The 20582-nt window shown below is 35.9% G+C and overlaps 2 long non-coding RNA genes across 4 annotated transcripts in view; one reads left to right on the top strand and one right to left on the bottom strand.

The window, feature by feature from the left end:
• The window catches only part of LOC109502680, a 799154-nt gene that overhangs the window by 430250 nt on the left and 348322 nt on the right, over positions 1-20582 (top strand). The window contains exon 8 of one of the 3 annotated variants that reach the window (XR_006583186.1): positions 5587-9665. The exons of the other annotated variants lie outside the window; for them this stretch is intronic. This is a non-coding gene — a long non-coding RNA (uncharacterized LOC109502680). Of the gene's footprint in view, positions 1-5586; positions 9666-20582 lie in introns of those variants that run through there. 3 annotated transcript variants of the gene reach the window in all.
• LOC123379145 overlaps positions 1-20582 on the bottom strand; it is an 81126-nt gene that overhangs the window by 6157 nt on the left and 54387 nt on the right. The window contains exon 3 of the long non-coding RNA XR_006583190.1: positions 4836-4925. This is a non-coding gene — a long non-coding RNA (uncharacterized LOC123379145). The remainder of the gene's footprint in view (positions 1-4835; positions 4926-20582) is intronic.

Genomic DNA, 20582 nt, shown 5'->3' with positions numbered 1-20582 from the left:
TAGGCACCAACAAAATGACATATGCCAGTATCTGACACTAAATTTTAAAATTGACTTAGTCTTTTTTTTCTCCTTTGAAAATAATTGAGAAAACTTTGTTACTATAGCATGTTCATTGTAGAAAATTCAGGCTTGTGTGAACATAAGATATGTTGAAATGGTCACCTTTTTGTAAGCACCTTATATTTTTTTATGCCTACCAGAGAGAGGATAGGGTTAGAAAGTTTGGGGGATAATCAGACTTCAAAGAGTGTTATGATTTATGCAGTGGTTTTCTTTAGCAATTGTGAACTCGTGTTTCTTTCCTTTAAAACTAGAAGTCTTTGATTTATCCAGCCAATAAATATTTGAATACCTACTATGTGAGGGATTCTTGTTACCCCTTATGAACAAAGCATCATAGTGTCTTCCCTCATGTAAATTTAGTTTACTGAGAGAGATTGACACTAAAAATATGAACTGATAAAAAATAATTACAACCTATAGAAAGAGCTATGATAAAAAACAGAGTTGACTAGTATTCCATTGTATGTATATGCCACATTTTCTTTATCCATCCATCCTTTGATGGACATTTAAGTGATTTCCAAATCTTGTTCTTGTGAATACTGCCATAACAAATGTGGGAGTGCTAATATCTCTTTGAGATTCTGATTTTAATGCTTTTGGGTACCCAGGAGTGGTGTTGTAGGTTTAAATGGTAGTTCTATTTCTAATTTTTTGAGGGACTTCCATGCCATTTAGAAAATAAGGAAATCCTTATGTGCAACAACATGGATGAAACTTGAGGACACCATGCTTAGTGAAATGAACCAGTCACAGAAGGACAAATAGTGCATTATTCTATTTTATATGAAGTACTTGAAATAGTCAAACAAATAAAAAACAGTAGAATGGTTGATGCCAGGGACTGGAGGAGGGGGAAATTGGGAGTTGCTAAACAGTGGGTATAAAGTTTCAGTTATGCAAGATAAATACAATCTAGAGATCTGCTGTACAATACTGGACCCACAGGTGACAATATTGTATCATACACTTAATTCTCTGTTAAGGGGATAGATGTCATAGTAACTGTTCTTGTCATAATAAAAAAAAATGTTTAAGTTAAAAAAAAATAAGGTGTTTGATAATAAGGTGGTTAGAAACAGCCTGACAAGTAATGTTAAATGCACTTTAAAAGATAAGAAATTTCATAGAGGGCAAAATTTGGGTTGGGGGTAGAGGGTTCTGGCAGAAGAAATACAATTTGCAAAGGCTTAAGGCAGAAATAACTTAGTTAGCATGTTAATTTTTGTTCCTAAGAAGCTAACCCTGAGAGAGAGTTCATGTGCAAGTGACTTGTTGAGGAAACCTTAAGAGAACCCAGTATGGGAATGACAAGGGCAGGAAAGGAAAGAGCCAAACAAGGGTGGGGTTTAAGCCTCAGCCCTAGTCTCAGTCTGACCCTACTGCAGAGCCCTGCAGTATAAATTATAGTTCAGAGTGATTCCTACATGAGGCCATGGAGCTGTTTTCCATCCTCCTATAGCCATCAGTCATTGGTTAGGAACTTGTCCAAGGGATACAAACTCCCAGGCATTTCCAGGGCTTTGCATATGCAGGAAAAGAAACTTCAATAAGTAGCCAAAAACAGTCTTCTAAAAAGAGCCACTATATATAAGAAGTTAGAAGCAATAGTCTAACAGCCTCTGTGCACACAGAAGCCAGAGCAAGTGTGCACAGAAATGCTAAATGGGATTTAAGGGATCTGTTTGGAGCTCCAACAGTATCTGCCACAGCTTGTCAGAGGAAATCTGTAAGGAGGCTAGAGCGACTCTAGCCATAGGCAGAGACAGATGGATGAAAGCCAAAGTGGAAGGTACATCAGGCCTAGCAATGTGGGATTTAGCAGGTGATGGTATAGTGTTGGCATTCTATTATGCAAACAAATGGGTGCCAATACAGAAGAATGACACAAACAGATACATGTTTCAAAAAATATCTGTGATTATTATATAGAGGCTGGTTTAGAAGAACAAGTAAGGGAGCCAGGGTTTTTTAATAATCAGAAAAGAGATGATGGTAACTTGGATTAGAGTGGTTGCAATGAAGAAAAGAAATAAGTCGGGACACTTGATACACATTTAGGAATGGAAAATTATTGGGCATGGTAACAGATTGAATATAGAAGTCAAGTAGAGGGCGGGTTGCTATGGGAGGTGTCAGACGTGCAGTAATAATAGGATCTGACAATAGGGAAATCCTCTTTGACAAAGAGGAAAGTAACCGGATAAATTGACCTTAACCTTAAATCCTGAGAGTCAAACCTTCTCCATTACTTCTGTGACTCCAGGATACTGAAGAGCACAAATCAATTCTGTCAGGTTTACAAAATCCTAATCATCTGGTTATTTACATAAATGTGGATTTAAATATGTATATTGATCATTGACTATATGTCAGATTTATGAATACAAAAATGAATAAAGACAGCCCTTTTCCTCAAACATGTACAGAGCAGACATGTACACACTTAAATTCAAAAAAAATAATTGAGGAAACTTAGGATCAACACATCTTCTCTTAGAACACACGACCATTTTATTTCAAAAGTGATAATGTAGGCCAACACACCCAGAGAAATTCAAAATCCAGCATTAACTTCTGAATCTCTCCAGTCACACATCACATACCACAAATGCCTCATTTCGTCCTCCATAACTAAGGACAAATTATAATAGAGAATATACAATCCATAAGAACTCACAATTTATGATTTCACAATTTGTGGTTGAAGAAATCTTACACACAATTATTGGGTGTCCTCTATGATTAGATATATCCTAGCGTACCCAAAGATACTGGAGATACAAAGTCAAATTAACTACTGACCTTGTGCTTAAGGAACTTGCAGGCTACTTATGACTTCACCCACAGTAGAGGGATTAAGGTATGGTGTGAGGAACTAAGAGGGTAGTCACAAGGTGTGCTGCATTATGGGAGTACTTAACCTTTGAGAATACTGGTGATATCGGTGTGCAGGTGAATTTGAACCAGAGGAAGCTGCTTGATTGGTATTGTACCTTTTAAAGCCTAAAGGATAAAGAAGAGTTTGATGGAAAATAATTCCCTAACTTCCGTCCTCCTCTTTCCTGGACTGAAGAAAGAGGATTTCAGAGCCTCGGGTATCTGCAGTAGAATAGCACGTGCAGTAGAATTAGTGATAGATTGCCCAGGATGGGGTGGGCATGATGGGCAAGCTGGAGCTGCACAGCAAGAGTATGTGCATTATACTAGGAACATACAAGGTAAATAGTTTCAATTTTATCAGGGAATGGAGACACTGAAGACTTTTTAAAAAAAATTTAAATGTTTTATTTATTTATTTTGAGAGACAGAGAGTGAGTGAGCAAACATGTGAATGGGGGAGGGGCAGAGAGGGGAGAGAGAGAATCCCAAGCATGCTCTGTGCTGTTAGCACAGAGCCTGATACGGGGCTCGATCCCATGAACTATGAGAACTATGAGAACTATGAGCCAAAATCAACAGCCAGACACTCAACTGACTGAGCCACCCAGGCCCCCCAACACAATGAAGAATTTTTAAGTAGGGATGTGGAATATCCCCTTATACTTAAGAATACTTACTCTGACTGAAAAGGTAAGTATAGGAGACTTGAGGGCAGTTAAATAGCTTCTGCAATAGTCAGGGATAAGAAATTAATAAAGCTTGGCCAAGTTCAGTAGCTGAGCACGTATAGAATTACAGATACATCCGTGAGACATTAGGAGATAGTCTATGAAATATAAGAGTTCTTACATATGAGAGGTGGGGAGTATTGGGGGTACTGAAGAGGTCTCATTTTCAGAATGAAATAACTGGTCTCATTCATCAAAGTTGAGAAGTCACTGAATGAGCTTCTAGAATTTTTAGGCAAAGAAATGTCCTGTTTTCAATATGTTGAGTTTTAAAGTCAATGGTTGTGAAAAGGAAAGTAGAAGTACCCTATAGTTTATTGAGTACACCGGGCTGATTTCAGAAAAGAAGAGGTTGGAGAGAGATTAGTGAGTAAGTGTAAAGGCCATATGTGAAATTATGAGCAAAATAAGGCCACCCAGAGAAAGTATGTAAAGATCAGAGAAAAGGGCCTGGAGAAAAGAGCACCGATGTATAAAGAACTGAGAACAATGAAGCTATGGAAAGATTGAATAGAAGGCAGTAAGACAGAGAAAAGCAAAAGACAACGTAGTCATAGGGACCATATGAGGAAAAGTATCCAGAAAGAAAGCGTGGACAATCAAGATTAAATATTGCAGGTTAGCTAAGATAAAAAGTAAGGGGTCTGTGCTCTCCCCATCCCCCCCCACCCCCATCCCGCAGTATGTAGCACTAGATTACTGAAAAACATGTTTAGAAATTTTCAAGAAAATGGTTAGAGAAAATTGGATTGCAGTGTGTTTGAAAATGCTGTGAAGATAGGTGACTCATTTGTTTGGCTCTGAAATACAGTAGATAAAGTGTGACTAGAGTGTATGTAGCATGTTATCAAGGGAGGTTTCATTTTTTAATATTTTGAAACAAGTTAGAGATATATACTTTTTTTATACAGGTCGAAGGGAACAAGTTACAAAAGAACAGACTCAAGTAGGAAATAGTAGGGATTAGTTGATATGTTGATATGTTGATATGTTGAGTTATCTAGAATATAGGTGGCAAGCTTACTCCAGGGCTACAGCATGAAATTCCTGTTCACTGGAATGGGAACAAAAGGAGAGTAAGATGGGATTTGATGTAGAGACATACATATTCAGAACTGATTGTGTGGGGGAGGGGGCAGCAATTTAAAAGGTTCTCACCTCATGGCCTCCAAATGATCTGTCCAGAGTTGGATAGCAGTGGTCCTTAGAAAAAGGAGCTTGAGAAAAGCCAAAGTTCTGAACATACACCTATGGAGAATGGGAAAAGAAACTGAGCAAAGAAAAGCTGAAGGATTTTCAGGCAACTCTGGGGGGTCTCCTGAGTCTGAGACTACCCATACGTAGTGGACAGACCTCCATGGCTATGAGTCATCCCAGTGAGCTAACCCATAGTTAATCCTTCTCTGGTGTGCATGGGGATACTTCCCAATCACATGTATGCCACCACCTTCCCAACTTCCTCTACTTGAAACTTCCTTGTTCAATTACCCTGTTAGAAGCAGGTTTGGCTTTCTGTGCCTCCCCAAGTCAAAATCAAGTAACTGAATAAACAATCTGTTAGCAGGTTAATGATAACAGGGATAAAAGTGTTACGTGTTCTCCAGTGAGCTGCTGAAGATGATATATTACAAGCTTTCCTCTCTAAACTGTCTATATTTTAAAACACCCCCAAACTAAAACATTAAGGGAAAAGATGCAACAGTTTAGATGGAGATAATCTGTTTTTCATTTTCAGGCAGTGTTAATACCTATTCTCTAGGGAGTTGAGGTTTCTGGTCTGTGTGTAGGAAATGGCAAAAGCAGAGAAGCACAACGCTCCACACTTTGGTGGCCACTCTCCCTTAACAAGTTTAATTGCCTCTTCTGACAGAAAATATTTTGGAAAACCAGCACTTGTTTTCCTTTACAGATCATCATGGCAATTCACAAGTGTACAGTGAGTAAGTTGGCCATGAGCAGCTCTGAAGGACGTACTGGCACCTACATGATGCCAGACATCTGGAGGCAAATTTTCATCTGAAGAGTAGGTGGGGCTGTATATTTTGGAAGCATAATGCTGAACATCTGGATATTTGGAAATCAACTCATTGCCTAGCGTTCTACATAGAAATATTTTGTTTTTGGTAGAGACAGTCGCAGGCTCTTTACCCTTAAAAGCAATATCATGATTTATGTTTATGTTTTCTCTATTAAAATTTGAAATTATACAGCACTGACAATGTGAGTTAAATATTTAGATCACTAATTAATGTTAGGTCACTCTCTCTCAAACTTTAATAGTACATTTGAATCAACTGGAGAAATTGCTCATAAGTGTTCTAATTCAGAGCACCCTAATTCTGCATTTCTAGCAAGCTCCTTGGTGATTGCACTGCTGCTTGTCCTCACTTATGACTCATTCAGTGGCTAGGTTCTAGATCTGCACTGTCCAATATGGTACCCACTTGTCATCTGTGGCTTCTTCAATTTAAATTGTTTGAGTTAAAGATTTAAAGATCAGTTCCTCAGTGCCACTGGCCACTTTTCAAATACTCAGTTGCCAAATATAGATAGTGTAAATATAAACCATTTTCATCACTGCAGAAAGTCCCACTGGGTGGTGGTGTTCTAGATGCATGATTCCATAGCTTTGTGCATTCACAAAGACTTGGAAAAATTATTTGGAGTTTGCTTATAATTAGTCCCATTTAAAATCACATGAAAACTTCTACAAAAATGGAGTTCCAAGTTGAATACAATACAGCAGATCACAATTTTGGAGTCTAACATTTTATTTTAAAAACTTTTTTTTTAGTAGCAATGGACACTGACGTTTGTCTGAATTAGAATATATATTTTAAAATGGTCTAACTGTTGTACTAAACTCCACCAGTATATTTAAATATAATATATTTGTCTGTATAATTCATCATAGGGCAAATGCAGATGCTTCTATCCTGATTTATCTTTTGTACTTTTCCTTTGTTTTGCTTCATTACCACTTTTTATTATCGTTGTTGTTGATGTTGTGTTGCTATTTCTGTTAGGTGCTGTACGCATACTTATTAGTATTGCTCTACTTAGATCCCCAAGCATCAACAGGTCCTTGAATAAATAAACACATAAATAATGTTCCAAATTCATTCAGTAATGAATTAATGAGGTATCTAGATACCATTCATAAAACCAGGTTGCAAGTCCCTGGTCTGATTCATTTCAGCTGTATAGTTTAGTAAATTACAGAGTCTCTTGAAGGCTCAGTTTCTTTGTCTGTGAAGGATAGATGATTCACAAAGATTCAATCAAATAATGAATGTAAAAGTCCCTCTAATACTGAATCAGTGCTGTGCACATATATTATTATTATTATTACAGAATGATTTTTTTTAATGATCACTTAAAGTAGTGATGCCCAAATACTTTAATGTCAGTATTAGGTTAAAACATAAAGTTCACTGGGAAGATGATTATCACTAAAATGTTTCATACCATGTAGACCTAGAGGTGCAACAACATAAAATTGAATATGCAACTTGAAATATAAACCTGGGCGTCAACCTTAAGGTTTTAATTCTCACTTATAAACTCTGGTTCTAGAACCACCTTAATGTAATTAAGAACAGTTGCCAAATAATATAGACAGAAAAGTTTTATGCATACATGCACATATATTCTATTTAATATAATATTAAATAGAGTACTGCAAATATAAACAGTACTCTCAGTTATAAATTCATGAGTGTCAGAGCAATTGACCAATGATATTTTTCCACTGGCTTTATGAAATGCAAATTATATTGCACATACACTAGTGCTTTTCTCTCTCTTCTCTCACTCTGCTTCCACAAACAGTTTATTGTAAAGTTTCAGTGCAGCTTACCTCCTGTGAAGGTTAAGCTTTTCAGATAAGTACTTACTTGCTCTAAATCTTGCCTATGAACATATCCTATTTAAAATTGCAGAACTGCAGAAGTAGATTTCAAGTTTGCATAATGATGCCGAAGATCACAGTTTTGAGATATAGCACAAATTAAATGGTAGCCCAGATCTACTTTTTATATAAGCACACACCAATTATCTCTTAAACAGTTACTCATGAACATTATTATTAAAATAAAGTAGTCCATGTAGGACAATCAGTTGCACTATTCAGACTTCCCTGAAAATTCTTTTCAGTGCCAACTGGAAATTTTGCATTAACCATGAATAAGTTTGAGACATTCTTCATTCTTACATTCAAGTAAGTTTTAGCTAAAATGTTGGAAAACTTCTGCCTAAGAATGTGGTGAACTTTCCTCCCTCCCTTCCCAGTTTTGATTTTTGTTTTGATTTGTTTTTGTGGTATTTGGTTGAGCATTAGGTCTTTACATTGAACACTTAGCATGCCAAGGAAACTAATGATCTAAAATTGTAAGAGATTTTAAATAGATCAACCTGCCTATTTCTCATGCCTGCTTGAGAAGTTTTTTCAGAGCCTTTCCATTCCTTTCCTTCTATGCTTGCCTGGAGATTTGGATCAGATGAGTCTGAACAGAATCCTATCTTATTCTTTGAAACAACACTTGGTAAAAACTGGAATGTCAAGCCCAATATATTTAAAAAATACCAACAGAGAAGATTGTGTAGGTTTTTACAAAATCTGGAATTTACACAATTATATTTAATCTTTGTAAGGCAAATACTCAAGCTAAGCTTCAATGCAAGAAGGTGGATTGGTCATTTTAATCCAAGTAGTTAGTGCGTTGAGCTAAAGTCCAAGCTTGAAGGTGGTGACTGCATTGGTCTTATGGAATTAAGTGTGGCACTTGGGCTAAGAAGCAGGTGATAGATCCAAGTCAAGTAAGATTCACCATTACCTAGGTAGGAGTTTGAGCTCAGGGATCCTTAAGTAGAATTTGAGACTGAATATAGGTAGGATAGGAACTCTGTATGCAGGAAGAAGAGGTGGATGGGGAGTCTGAAAGCAGGATGATAGAAGACGGGCTTCAAATGAACTGGGCTCCTTTGATGTTGGAACTGACTGGCAATGAGCTGCTAGAGATGGAGAGTGAATTAGCTCTCTTTCCATCCTCTAAACTTATTTTTATTTCCTGGGAAAAATCATCTTTTCAGCAGAGCTCACCTTGTTTTGATATCCATTCCTTTGAAGCTGCTGTGGTTGGTGTCACACAACTCTGATTCTGAAACCACAGCCACATACACAAGATTTGGGAAGTTGACTCTCAGTACCAATACGTACTATAGGATGGCATTTACATATCAGGTCTTGGCAAACAGTGCTTCTAGCACGTCTATTTGCATCTGAGTCAGTGTGGTGGTCTGTCTTATTTCCCAGAAGTGGAGAAGTGATGGTTAGATACAGACATTTGATTAAGATGAGAGATCATGCTAAGGGATGGAGGAGTGAAGTCAGCTCACATGGGGCAAGCAAGGCAAAAGAGCTTGTTTCACGAAGGGTAGGCATATTCACTTAGCCCTTAGTGAATTTGTGGTGGTGGATTGAAAAACAAATAGGTACGCAGACAAGTAGGTAGAAAGAAAGAAAGAAAGAAAGAAAGAAAGAAAGAAAGAAAGAAAGAAAGAAAGAAAGAAAGAAAAAGAAAGAAAGAAAGAAAAAAGGAAAGTCCTAAAGATTGGCATTGGGCTAGTTAGAATTCTTGAGTAAAATTAGAATCCCAACAGTCTTATAATGTCAAGTCTCTGAATTTCCAGGAAGAAAGGGTACACATTTGTAGTGCAAGTCTGCTTCCCTGTTCGTTTTGAGGCATAGAAACTGAAGATCCTGCAAGTGATTTTCAATTTTCAGAAATTTGGATTTATAGCAGCTGCAGCATCGTTCCCTGCTTCCTCTTGCTGCTTATACACCCTTAATAAATTGAGTTTTAGTAGTTGAACAGGGTGAGTAAAAATGTAAGGTTAAAAAAAAAACTAGTCAGTATTTTTTTCATGTAATCTAATATTAAAATTCTATAAATTCTCAAGAAAAATTATAGCAACTGTAGAAATTTAGGCAGCCACCTATTAATGAAAAATGAAGAACTGAATACAATGTAATATGGTTAATAATTTACACATTTTGAATTAAGGTCTGGCAGAAAAACCTAATGGAATTATATAAATGATGGTTTCATTTATTTTAAATTAAATTATTTTTAGATTTATGTTTTGACATTTTATTGACATTAGGTTTTTAGCCTAGTTGTTGACATTAGTTTTCTTAATACATCCCTCACCTCCCAATAACAGTGGAGAATTTGTTATTAAGGATACAGTTTGAGGACCATAACCCTTTAAAAGTTATGTAGTCACTTCATCTTGGAAAAACACATTTTGAATGACATCTATGCTCTTTACTTAAGAAACACTTTGGAAAGCAGAAAAAAGAATTATTTAGATACATATGCATTTCTCCATATCCTTCAGTTGTAGTTGTTAATATAGAATTACAGTCATCATGTAATTCATTGTTCAAACTTGGATCCTTTGAGAATGATATAAAATGCATTGCTGGGCAAAAAGTTTCATCTTGGACTGTGTTGGCCAACTAGAACATAGGGATACCGTCTCCAGAATATTATTTCTGAATACTCATCAACAGACCATATATTTAAGTATTTTACCTTCTTTACTGCTAACTTCAGGAGTAAGAGAGAAATGAACACTACAGGGTGGAAAAGAAGCATTTAAAAAGCAACCAACCTGATTTCTAAAAAACTGGTCATTAAAATCCTATTTTTGAGGGGCGCCTGGGTGGTGCAGTCGGTTAAGCGTCCGACTTCAGCTCAGGTCACGATCTCGCGGTCAGTGAGTTCGAGCCCCGCGTCAGGCTCTGGGCTGATGGCTCAGAGCCTGGAGCCTGTTTCCGATTCTGTGTCTCCCTCTCTCTCTGCCCCTCCCCCGTTCATGCTCTGTCTCTCTCTGTCCCCCAAAAAATAAATAAACGTTGAAAAAAAATCCTATTTTTGACATTGCTCTTTGTTCTCTTTAAAAGTTTGAGTGTAGGGGCGCCTGGGTGGCTCAGTCGGTTAAGCGGCCGACTTCGGCTCAGGTCATGATCTCACGGTCCTTGAGTTCGAGCCCCACGTTGGGCTCTGTGCTGACAGCTCAGAGCCTGGAGCCTGTTTCAGATTCTGTGTCTCCCTCTCTCTGACCCTCCCCTGTTCATGCTGTCTCTCCCTGTCTCAAAAATAAATAAAACGTTAAAAATTTTTTTTAAAAAAAAGTTTGAGTGTATATCCTGTTTTAGACCTAAAAAAATTAGAGTGACTGAGATTTGGGACCAAGGAATCTAGATCCCTGCACACTCCCCAGGTGATACTCATACATACTTAAGTGCTGGCTTAAATAGAAGATAGGGGTTTGTACAACCTAAAATGTATCTAAAATAAGAATCTGACTCCTTATATCACATAGTCTGTCAAGTTAACAATTTTACTACTTATACTCCAGTGCACATAGATATGAACAATGAAAATCCAACTAGATGTAATGTAAAAATTTAAAGCATACTGAAGTTTTATTTCTGGATGATGACATTAGTAAGCTTTTACCCTTTCTTATCTCACCTAATAGAAGTGGGTAATTGAGTGAGGTCTTGCTACTAGAAAGGATAAACTTGATCCTCCTTACTCTTGCTCTCTCCCTACCTGCATCTGTCCCTTAAGCTAGGCAAGCTAACTCAAAGTCTACCTGCCCACCCTCCCATTAGCAAATTGTAACATCTACTTGAATTCACAGCAAATTGCCCAGGATTCCTCTTTAATTTTCTCAATCTGATTTTAAAAAAGGATGTTCCTTTCTGAAATAATAGTGAATGTAAAATATTGATGCCAAAGCATACAGAGAATGTTCAGGATAGCAAGTAAGAGTTAACTTGGGGACAGATCAGAAGAAAAGATCAATAACAGGTAATATATATCTATATCTATCTATCTATCTATCTATATCTATATAGAGATATAGATACAGATATTACATATCACCTTCAATGCTTCCACATTTGCCAACTACATCAACAGCTATGCTATCCCTTCACAGCATTCTTGTAGGCTCCCTCAGATAACTCTATGAAGAGTGGTGTTATTAGTAGTCTTGAGCACATCTGGGCAAATAGAGAACTATTAAAACTAATCTTGTTCAGTGTAGCCTTTCAGTTCTAGGTATGTGTCTCTTGAGCTGTCCTTTATTACATGTTCTGCTCAGCTCTTTCATTCAAGCCCTTATGGTATAGACACTGTGATACATGCTGACAGAGTTACAAAGAATGATATACTATGGCTAGTCCCATGAAGGATCTTACAGTCTGGTGTATGCTGTAAGATTAGATACACAGAAGTATGTTTAGTCTGTTACATACATGAAAACAGCCCCACCTAGCAATATGATAAAGAAAATCAGTATCAAAGAAGTGGTCCAGATAGGATTTTGCTTTAGGGCTTCTAAGGGGTGAGAATCCCTTCCAAGAGAGAAGCCTGAATAAGATCTCAAAGGAGAGAAAGGCAATAAATAGGAGGGTTGAAAGATGGGTAGGATTTAGAGAGATGGGGTGGGATTTAATTAGAGTATATTTAATTTTAATAAGGATTCGATACAAAGAAAAGAGTTTAAACTTAGTGGAATATCAAGAATTTACCACTAGGAGGTTATTTGACAGACCACTCAGCCTTTCCTATCTCCCCAAAATCTTCCTAGGTGTATGTTTCCTTTACCTGGTTATTGAATTACCTGTACTACCTAGATTTTGAGATCTAGAACTTCTTATGGTGTTTACCCTGTTATGTGTTTCTGCTATGGCAAGTATGGCATCTTCCATGTATTGGGAAAGTATTCATGATCATAATAAATCTATGGTGATCTGTGAAAACATTTCTCAAATGTAAATGTGCATACAAACTGCACAGGGATCTTATAAAACATGCTAACTCTGATAGATGCGGGATCATGGCTACAGGTGTGCATTTCTAACAAGTTGCCAGGTGAAACAGATGCTGCTAGGCCACAGATCACATTTGGAATAGAAAAGTCCCACACTTATAATTTGAAACACCAGATCTTCATGGTGTTATCCTGTGTTTTTATTCAGGTTTTTACTTATGTGGTTCCCTGTTCTCCAGTTAGCATTTAAATTCATTTGTGAAAGAGCCCGTTCCGGTATTGATGCTCTTATATCAAAAACAAACAAACAAAAAAAAAAACAAAAACAAAGAACAAAAAAACCCACTTAGTTGAATGTTAACCACATGGAAAATGATCATATCCATATAAAACATATCACCAATCAAACACCAAAATAATTTCAAAACAGTAAATAAAAACAAGTTTTACAGATCAACCAGTTACCAGACCTCAGTGTCACTTTAAGTTCTGATAGGTTTTTAATTATAATTTGTGTGTTCTAATTCCTGTGTTTTCAAATAATGACCTCTCTTTTTTTGTATTAAGAGAAATCAAATTAGTGATGTATCACATTCCTGTATGCACACACAAAATTACTGATTCAAAGCAAATTCACTATCCATATACAAAGGTTAAAGAGATGATCGTAGGATCCTCATGCAAGGTCTATATACTCTTAGTTTATACCTATGTCTAAGAAGATTGGTTTTACTATTCAAGATCACATTCATTTAGACTAATAACCAAAAGAGAGAAGATAATTTTTATCAAATGAATAAATGGCAGTGAAAGCTAAAAGCTTTCAATATGATGGGAAAAAGAGATGGGAAAATAAGTTCAGAAAAGCAGGCCTTCAGATCTTTAAAGCTGAACAGTTCAGTGTGATTTTATGCAGAGACAAATGACTCTTCATAGTTCCATAGGCCCTGGGGTCTGCATTTTAATATTCTTAGTTAAATAATTGGTATTAATAGGAACCTAGGGTACCTATATAAAGTTGAAACATATTTAATATTTTTCAGAGAAAATAAGCGATTTATAGTGAAATTCTGTGCCTTAGTGTTCAGCAGTTTAAATTACCATTAAAGAGATAAATCTGTTTTATTTTTTGGTATGATTGTAATTTCAAATGCTTATTTTTGTTTTATGCTTAAAAGTTATATTTTCCATTATCCAGAATGTATCATTATGAAAGATAGCGTAAGTTTAGTGAAATACTAGTAAGTATTTTTGAAAAGAATTTAAGCGATTTGAATATTTTTTTCTTACTTTGGACTGGTGGAGCCATCTCTGATTTGTTAGATGGGATTTGTTAATCATTATCAAAATATAATATGCTTTACAGATATTACTTTATCATATATACCACCTGGTACATATACCATGTACAATATAATTTAGTATTTCAATTAAAAAAATGAACTTTAACAAAGCAGAAAATAAATGCGGAATGGCTTGAACATTCTATTATTTCAAATTCATCCCAATAATAAAATTAAATTAAAGTACAATTATTCTAATTTTGCATTTGGCAAGCACACTGTCTCCTAGACCTTTCACTCTTACTCTTCTAAATGTAAAAATCTTGGCTTCTCAAAAATACATAATTTCTGTATTCCATTTAAGCATTTATTTTATAAAGCAAGTTACAACTGTATTTCAAAGAAAATTGAATATTGTAAAACTTTAAGTGTGGGGATAATTAGACAGGTATTTAAGTATAATTTGGGGTTCTAACAGAACTTGGAAACAATATCATGACTTATAGGGAACAGAGATTCTTAAAGAAAATCTTCATGACAACACAGAGTGAAAAGTTCAACTGCCTCTAACATCTTTTCCATATTATCGACTCATTTCTCCTCTGTGTGTGCTTTGGTTCTTTTCAGTGTGCTGCATATTCTAAGGCCCAGCCCTTCTCCCTGCGGGTGCTCAACATGCATCTGATGATGATACTTAACAGTGATTGCCTTGTGGGGAGAAAACGTTAATTTGTTCTGACGCTCCCAGATTTCAATCTAATGAAATGAAAATGTAGACTGGAGTGGGCTAAGCTCTCTGGTGCTTTTTCTTCTTAGAACTTGGGTAGTTTCCTTTTGCATGATTGAAATCATGCCTATATCATCCCCTTAATGTCTGTAGTACAGTGCTTAATGGCTTCATCAGGATATATCACTTTCTTTGGCACAGAGCTGCCAGTGGAACACAAATCATTTAGAGAGAGAGATCGTTAGAGAAAGATAGGGTGCAGTGGCTGAAGGATCACAGTTAAAAGTCAGGACCATAGAGAAAAACCTAAAGTGTTTGGAAAATTAAGAAAAATTCACAGAAAGCGTATTAAAAGTTTTAAGTTAAAGATGGAAAAAATAGGGAGATCATTACAAGACTACATTGATACCAATTTATAAGTGGCATTACTGACAAAAAAACTGTATTTTACTTGTTTATCTTAATATCTGTTATCACTACTAAAATACAAACTCCACACAGCTGGAGATTTGTGTTTGTCCACTCTATATCTCTAGAAATTGGAGCAGTACCTAGATACCAGTAAATGCTATTTGTTCCAAAAAATGAATAAAGAGAATCCTAAAATCTGTATAAAGAAAAAAAAAACCAGGAAAAAAATCATGAAATATAGCAGGATTAACCCATAAAATAAAATTTTATATCCTAAAAGGATGTTTAAATGTTCTTTTTTTCCCCAGAGCTGTAGGGAAATTTAATAGGCTACTTTTTATTTTCTCCTTAATAGTTTCAATATTCCTATATCCTGTTTGATAGTGTACATGTTGTCCTACCTGTTTGTCACATCCTCATGGAATCTTCCCACATTTAAGACAAAATCAAGGTCATAAATAAAAACAACAAGTGTCAACATTTTTAAAATAATGAAAATAAAATTTTCCAGGACATCTTCAAATGCGTTTACGGATGTCTGCAGGCCACTTATCTTCTCATAAACAAACTAGATTAATACAGATTCTAATTGAAGGCTTTTGACAGCTGCTTGGTACAAGACAGAGGAGAAGTTGAAGGTATAATAGCACAGAGAAAGAGTTTGCATAAAAAAAATAGTAGGGGTACACACTTAACTGATGACCAAATATGTTAATCCACTTAAAATGCCCACTGCTCTCATACCAACTCCTTACTTCTGAAATCATTGAGCATCTGTTATAGAAGATGGTACTTAAGAGCAGATTGTTGCTAACTTATTCATCCTGTTTTGAGAGTGGTGCTTATTGAATAGCCTTTGGGGAGCCAGTGCACAGGGAGGAATATGGGCTGCAGGAAGGGTAGTTAATATCGGAGCTCTGTACCTGCTTGGAATTTTTTTGTTTTACTTAATAATATGATATTTTAACATTAGGCTTTGCTTGAATACAGTTTTTGAGTTGAAAAACAATGGTGTGTAAGAATTCACAAGAAAAATACTCCTGCCAAGTTTGAGAAGATGTCTTCAGATCAATAAATGCGTAACATATATTGATTATTTTGTAAATACTTGGTAAAATGTAATTCTGAGAAATATGTCAGATTTCTTAGGTGTAATAAATTATTTATTAATATAATACAAATTTGTAACTTATTACTAGTTTAAAAATACACAGTGAAAAATAAGTAGGGGTGCCAGGGTGGCTCAGGTCATGATCTCCCAGTTCCTGAGTTGGAGCCCGCTTGGAGTTCTGTGTCTCCTCTCTCTCTGCCCCTTCACCACCCCTGCTCACACTCTGGCTCTGGCTCTGGCTCTCTCTCTCTCTCAAAAATACATAAACATTTAAAAAAAATCAGTAATAACCGGCATTTGGGACATAAAATTCTATATACAATAAGAAGCCATTAGCTCTCTCCATACTACTTCATTTTAATTAAAGTCAACAAACTTTTATTTTGTACTTTTATGTGTCAGCCAAGAGTATACCACATGATTCATTCATTCACTTAGTAAATCAGTATGATTATCTGTCTTTTTTTTTCAATATATGAAATTTATTGTCAAATTGGTTTCCATACAACACCCAGTGCTCATCCCAAAAGGTGCCCTCCTCAATACGCATCACCCACCCTCCCCTCCCTCCCACCCCCCATCAACCCTCAGTTTGTTCTCACTTTTTAAGAGTCCCTTATGCTTTGGCTCTTTTCCACTCTAACCTCTTTTTTTTTTCCTTCCCCTCCCCCATGGGTTTCTGTTAAGTTTCTCAGGATCCACATAAGAGTGAAAACATATGGTATCTGTCTTTCTCTGTATGGCTTATTTCATTTAGCATCACACTCTCCAGTTCCATCCATGTTGCTACAAAGGGCCATATTTCATTCTTTCTCATTGCCACGTAGTACTCCATTGTGTATCTAAACCACAATTTCTTTATCCATTCATCAGTTGATGGACATTTAGGCTCTTTCCATAATTTGGCTATTGTTGAGAGTGCTGCTATAAACATTGGGGTACAAGTGCCCCTATGCATCAGTACTCCTATATCCCTTGGGTAAATTCCTAGCAGTGCTATTGCTGGGTCATAGGGTAGGTCTATTTTTAATTTTCTGAGGAACCTCCACACTGTTTTCCAGAGTGGCTGCACCAATTTGCATCCCCACCAACAGTGCAAGAGGGTTCCTGTTTCTCCACATCCTCTCCAGCATCTACAGTCTCTTGATTTGTTCATTTTGGCCAGCCACTCTGACTGGCATGAGGTGATATCTGAGTGTGGTTTTGATTTGTATTTCCCTGATGAGGAGCGACGTTGAGCATCTTTTTATGTGCCTGTTGGCCATCCGGATGTCTTCTTTAGAGAAGTGTCTATTCATGTTTTCTGCCCATTTCTTCACTGGGTTATTTGTTTTTCGGGTGTGGAGTTTGGTGAGCTCTTTATAGATTTTGGATACTAGCCAGTATGATTATCTTTCAAGAGTATAGTTTGCCAAGGTAACTCAAAAGTGAAAAAATGGGGTGCTCTGTCACTAAGGTGCTGCCCATTTAGTGAGAAAATACAGCATATATTATTATATAAACCTATAAACAAATGGATACAGTATGATTAGAAAGGGGCAATGATCTAAATTTGCCACAATTGCTATTAGAGAACAAAGGTAGATAAAAATAATTTCGCTTGTCAGATGTCATAAAGGCTTTCCAAAGTAGAAAAATCTTTAGACTTCAGTTAATCTTGAAAGGATGAATAGGGCTTATCACCTACACAAAAAAGGAACAATATGTTTCATAAAATGGAGAAGCAAATGGTGGCCTCATATGTAGTGTATTCATTCTTAAGGTAAAGATGGAAAATAAGCTGTGTTGGGGTCTTCTGTATTCCAGTCACATTCTGCAAGTTCCGGAGAGACGTTGTTAAGAGAATAAAAATCTGGTGAACAAATTTATGCCGAATCATTTAAAGGGAGTGTGTAATGAGTGCAAAGAGGCCCTAAACTGTGATGATGGCAATTATGATGTGGATGAGGGAGAGGAATAAATAAGTCAGAGAGAAGTTGGAGAAAACCTGGTAATCAAGTAAAGAGAGGAAAAAGAGCAAAGTTTTCTGGAAGGCTTTGCTGAGAAAATGGTGCTGCCAACAATTGAGATACAGAGAGAGGAGAGCAGGTTTGGGAGTGATAATTTGATCATTACTGTTCTTTAAGATAATGATGATTTCCAGTTGTCTTCTGAGATTCAAGGGTGGTTGCTGAGAGTGAGAAACTGAAGATCAGATCACAAGGGAGGAGGTGTTGGGAGAGATGAGATATGTGTGTTCAGGGGACTTTGGCCTTTATTGGTAATGAAGAGTATGAAAAAAATGAGATTTTAGGGGAAAAAAGAATTCATAAAAGACAGGTTTAAGTATAAATTCTAAATAATACTTTCATTAAAGAAATGGAGATGGGAAAGCATGCAGAGAAGAATATTAAAATGATAAAAAGTATGTGAAGAATAAAGTGAATTTTATTGAGTAGCTAGTATATGGGAATAATCATATTCTCATTTAATCGAAACATCAATCATTCTTCCAGAGAAAAGTTTAATATTCTTATTTTACTCACAAGAAAATAATGGCTCAAAGTGGATCAGCAATTTAGACAACATTATTTAACTAAGAAATGTTGGAATTGATATTAAAACCTGTATCTTCATGACCTCAAAACCCATACTTGTGGTATTCCAAATGAGAAATCAGTTTGATACTCAATAAGCTAAAATTTTTCAAGTATAAGACTTTTGTATCATTCATTTCTGCTCCTGGAAACTATTCGATCTATATATTCTTAAATAAAACAAAAGCATGTTGAAAAACATGTTGAACAATTAAACAACAGATGTCTCTAAATACTAAAACAAACATTGACCAAAATATTTGAGTCAGGTGTCAGTTCAGAAACGTTTTTAGATGTATCATTCATTTTTCAGGTGTTGTTTTTCTCATTCATCTCTCTTTAGCTCTGGAAACTTCCAGATATTTCTCCAGATATATCATCAGAACAAATATGAGATTTTATTAGAAACACATTGGGGGAAAAAAAGCAATAGGGCTTGTAAATCTTCCTGAGACTTAATTGTATATTCAAAAGAAATGATACTAGCAACATTACCTAATGGTGTTTAATACATATTTTATAATGTTTTTGCTTTTATTATAAATGATTAATAAACGACAATGAATTCTGCCTTGTAATGTCTCCTTCAGGTGTGGCTTACACAGAGTCCTACTTTGTACCTCATCTCTTTTCGTAAAGTTATGATGGCTCTGAGTTGCTGACATTCTTATCATAGTTCCTACTAGGTCACTAAATCACAGGACACTGAATTTTCATTTACATGTCAGTATTCATTCAGATTCCCTGAATGAAACTATGTGCAAAGAGAAATGCTGTCATTTTTTTTTCCCTCTTGGAAAAAACATATATTTATATGCAAAGTGTTTTTGCAGTTTGATTATTTTATTACTTAAATAATGGAAGATTATTGTTTTTGTGGAGAATAAAGAGTTGCTTTGGAACTTTTGTATCCTTTTGCACTAAGGAGAAGGAGAAGGGAAGAAGGGGATGGGGAGGAGGGAGGGAGAAAGAGGAGGAGGGGGAGGAAGAAAGAAGAAGAAAGAAGAAGAAGAACTTGTTATAAGCCAGGTTCTTGTTAGGACTTGAGTTTTTGCATCTCCACAAGGATTATTGCGGAAAATAAAGATGCTTATACAATTTTTAAATGATTCTTGGGATAAAGCAGTGGGTAATTTAAAAATGTACAATAGAGTAGAAATAGAAGCAATGGCTGGTGGTGAAACACAATTGGCATCTTGCTCCAATTCTTCACTGTTTATGATGTTATAATCATTCCAATTTCAAATGGACCTGATTTGAGACACAGAAGATGATGTCATGAGACAAGTAAGTAGCAGGACAGATGACGTCTTAACAGTAAAGGAGGCTGCTATGATGCAAATCAGTTTTCCAAGGGATGTTAAATATTTCTGAAGTTAACAATTGAAACAAAAATACACTGTCAATAAAAGGCAGATAAAATAAACACAGAAATCACATGCAGTCCTAGGAGAATTATTTTTGAATAAAATGCTTTTTCAAGGTCTTCACAAAGTTGTCAGCAGCTCTTTTAAAAATCAAGTCAATGCATTTGAAGCAATTGTTCATAAGATACGACTGGTTGGTAAATGATTCTGAAACTCCATCCAGCTGTTAATTTTACATAGCTATTCACAAAGTGTGCAAGTATTACAATAAATAATACTTCCAAAACACTGTAACATGATAGGTTTCTTATAAAGCATTATGATTCTCTGCATATTGAAATACTTGCCCCCTTAACTTTTATGTTTCATTTATGGTGCATTTTTTTTCAGTACATTGATCGACATTATCACATAATGTTCAGTGCCTATTGCTAGTGAATAATAGCATGTTTATTAATAAAAACTGTTATTACAATTTTGGCAGGACACTGAATTGATTGAGTTCCTCTTTAAAGAAAGGAAGGAGGGGGACTGCTTTTAAATAGAGCATTGAAATTGGATTGGGGAAAACTACCAG

This window comes from Felis catus, chromosome C1, assembly GCF_018350175.1.
Source record: "Felis catus isolate Fca126 chromosome C1, F.catus_Fca126_mat1.0, whole genome shotgun sequence".
In the NCBI taxonomy this organism is placed as follows: domain Eukaryota; kingdom Metazoa; phylum Chordata; class Mammalia; order Carnivora; family Felidae; genus Felis; species Felis catus.
Note: the sequence above shows the minus strand (reverse complement) of the source record. Positions and strands in the feature narration are given on the sequence as shown.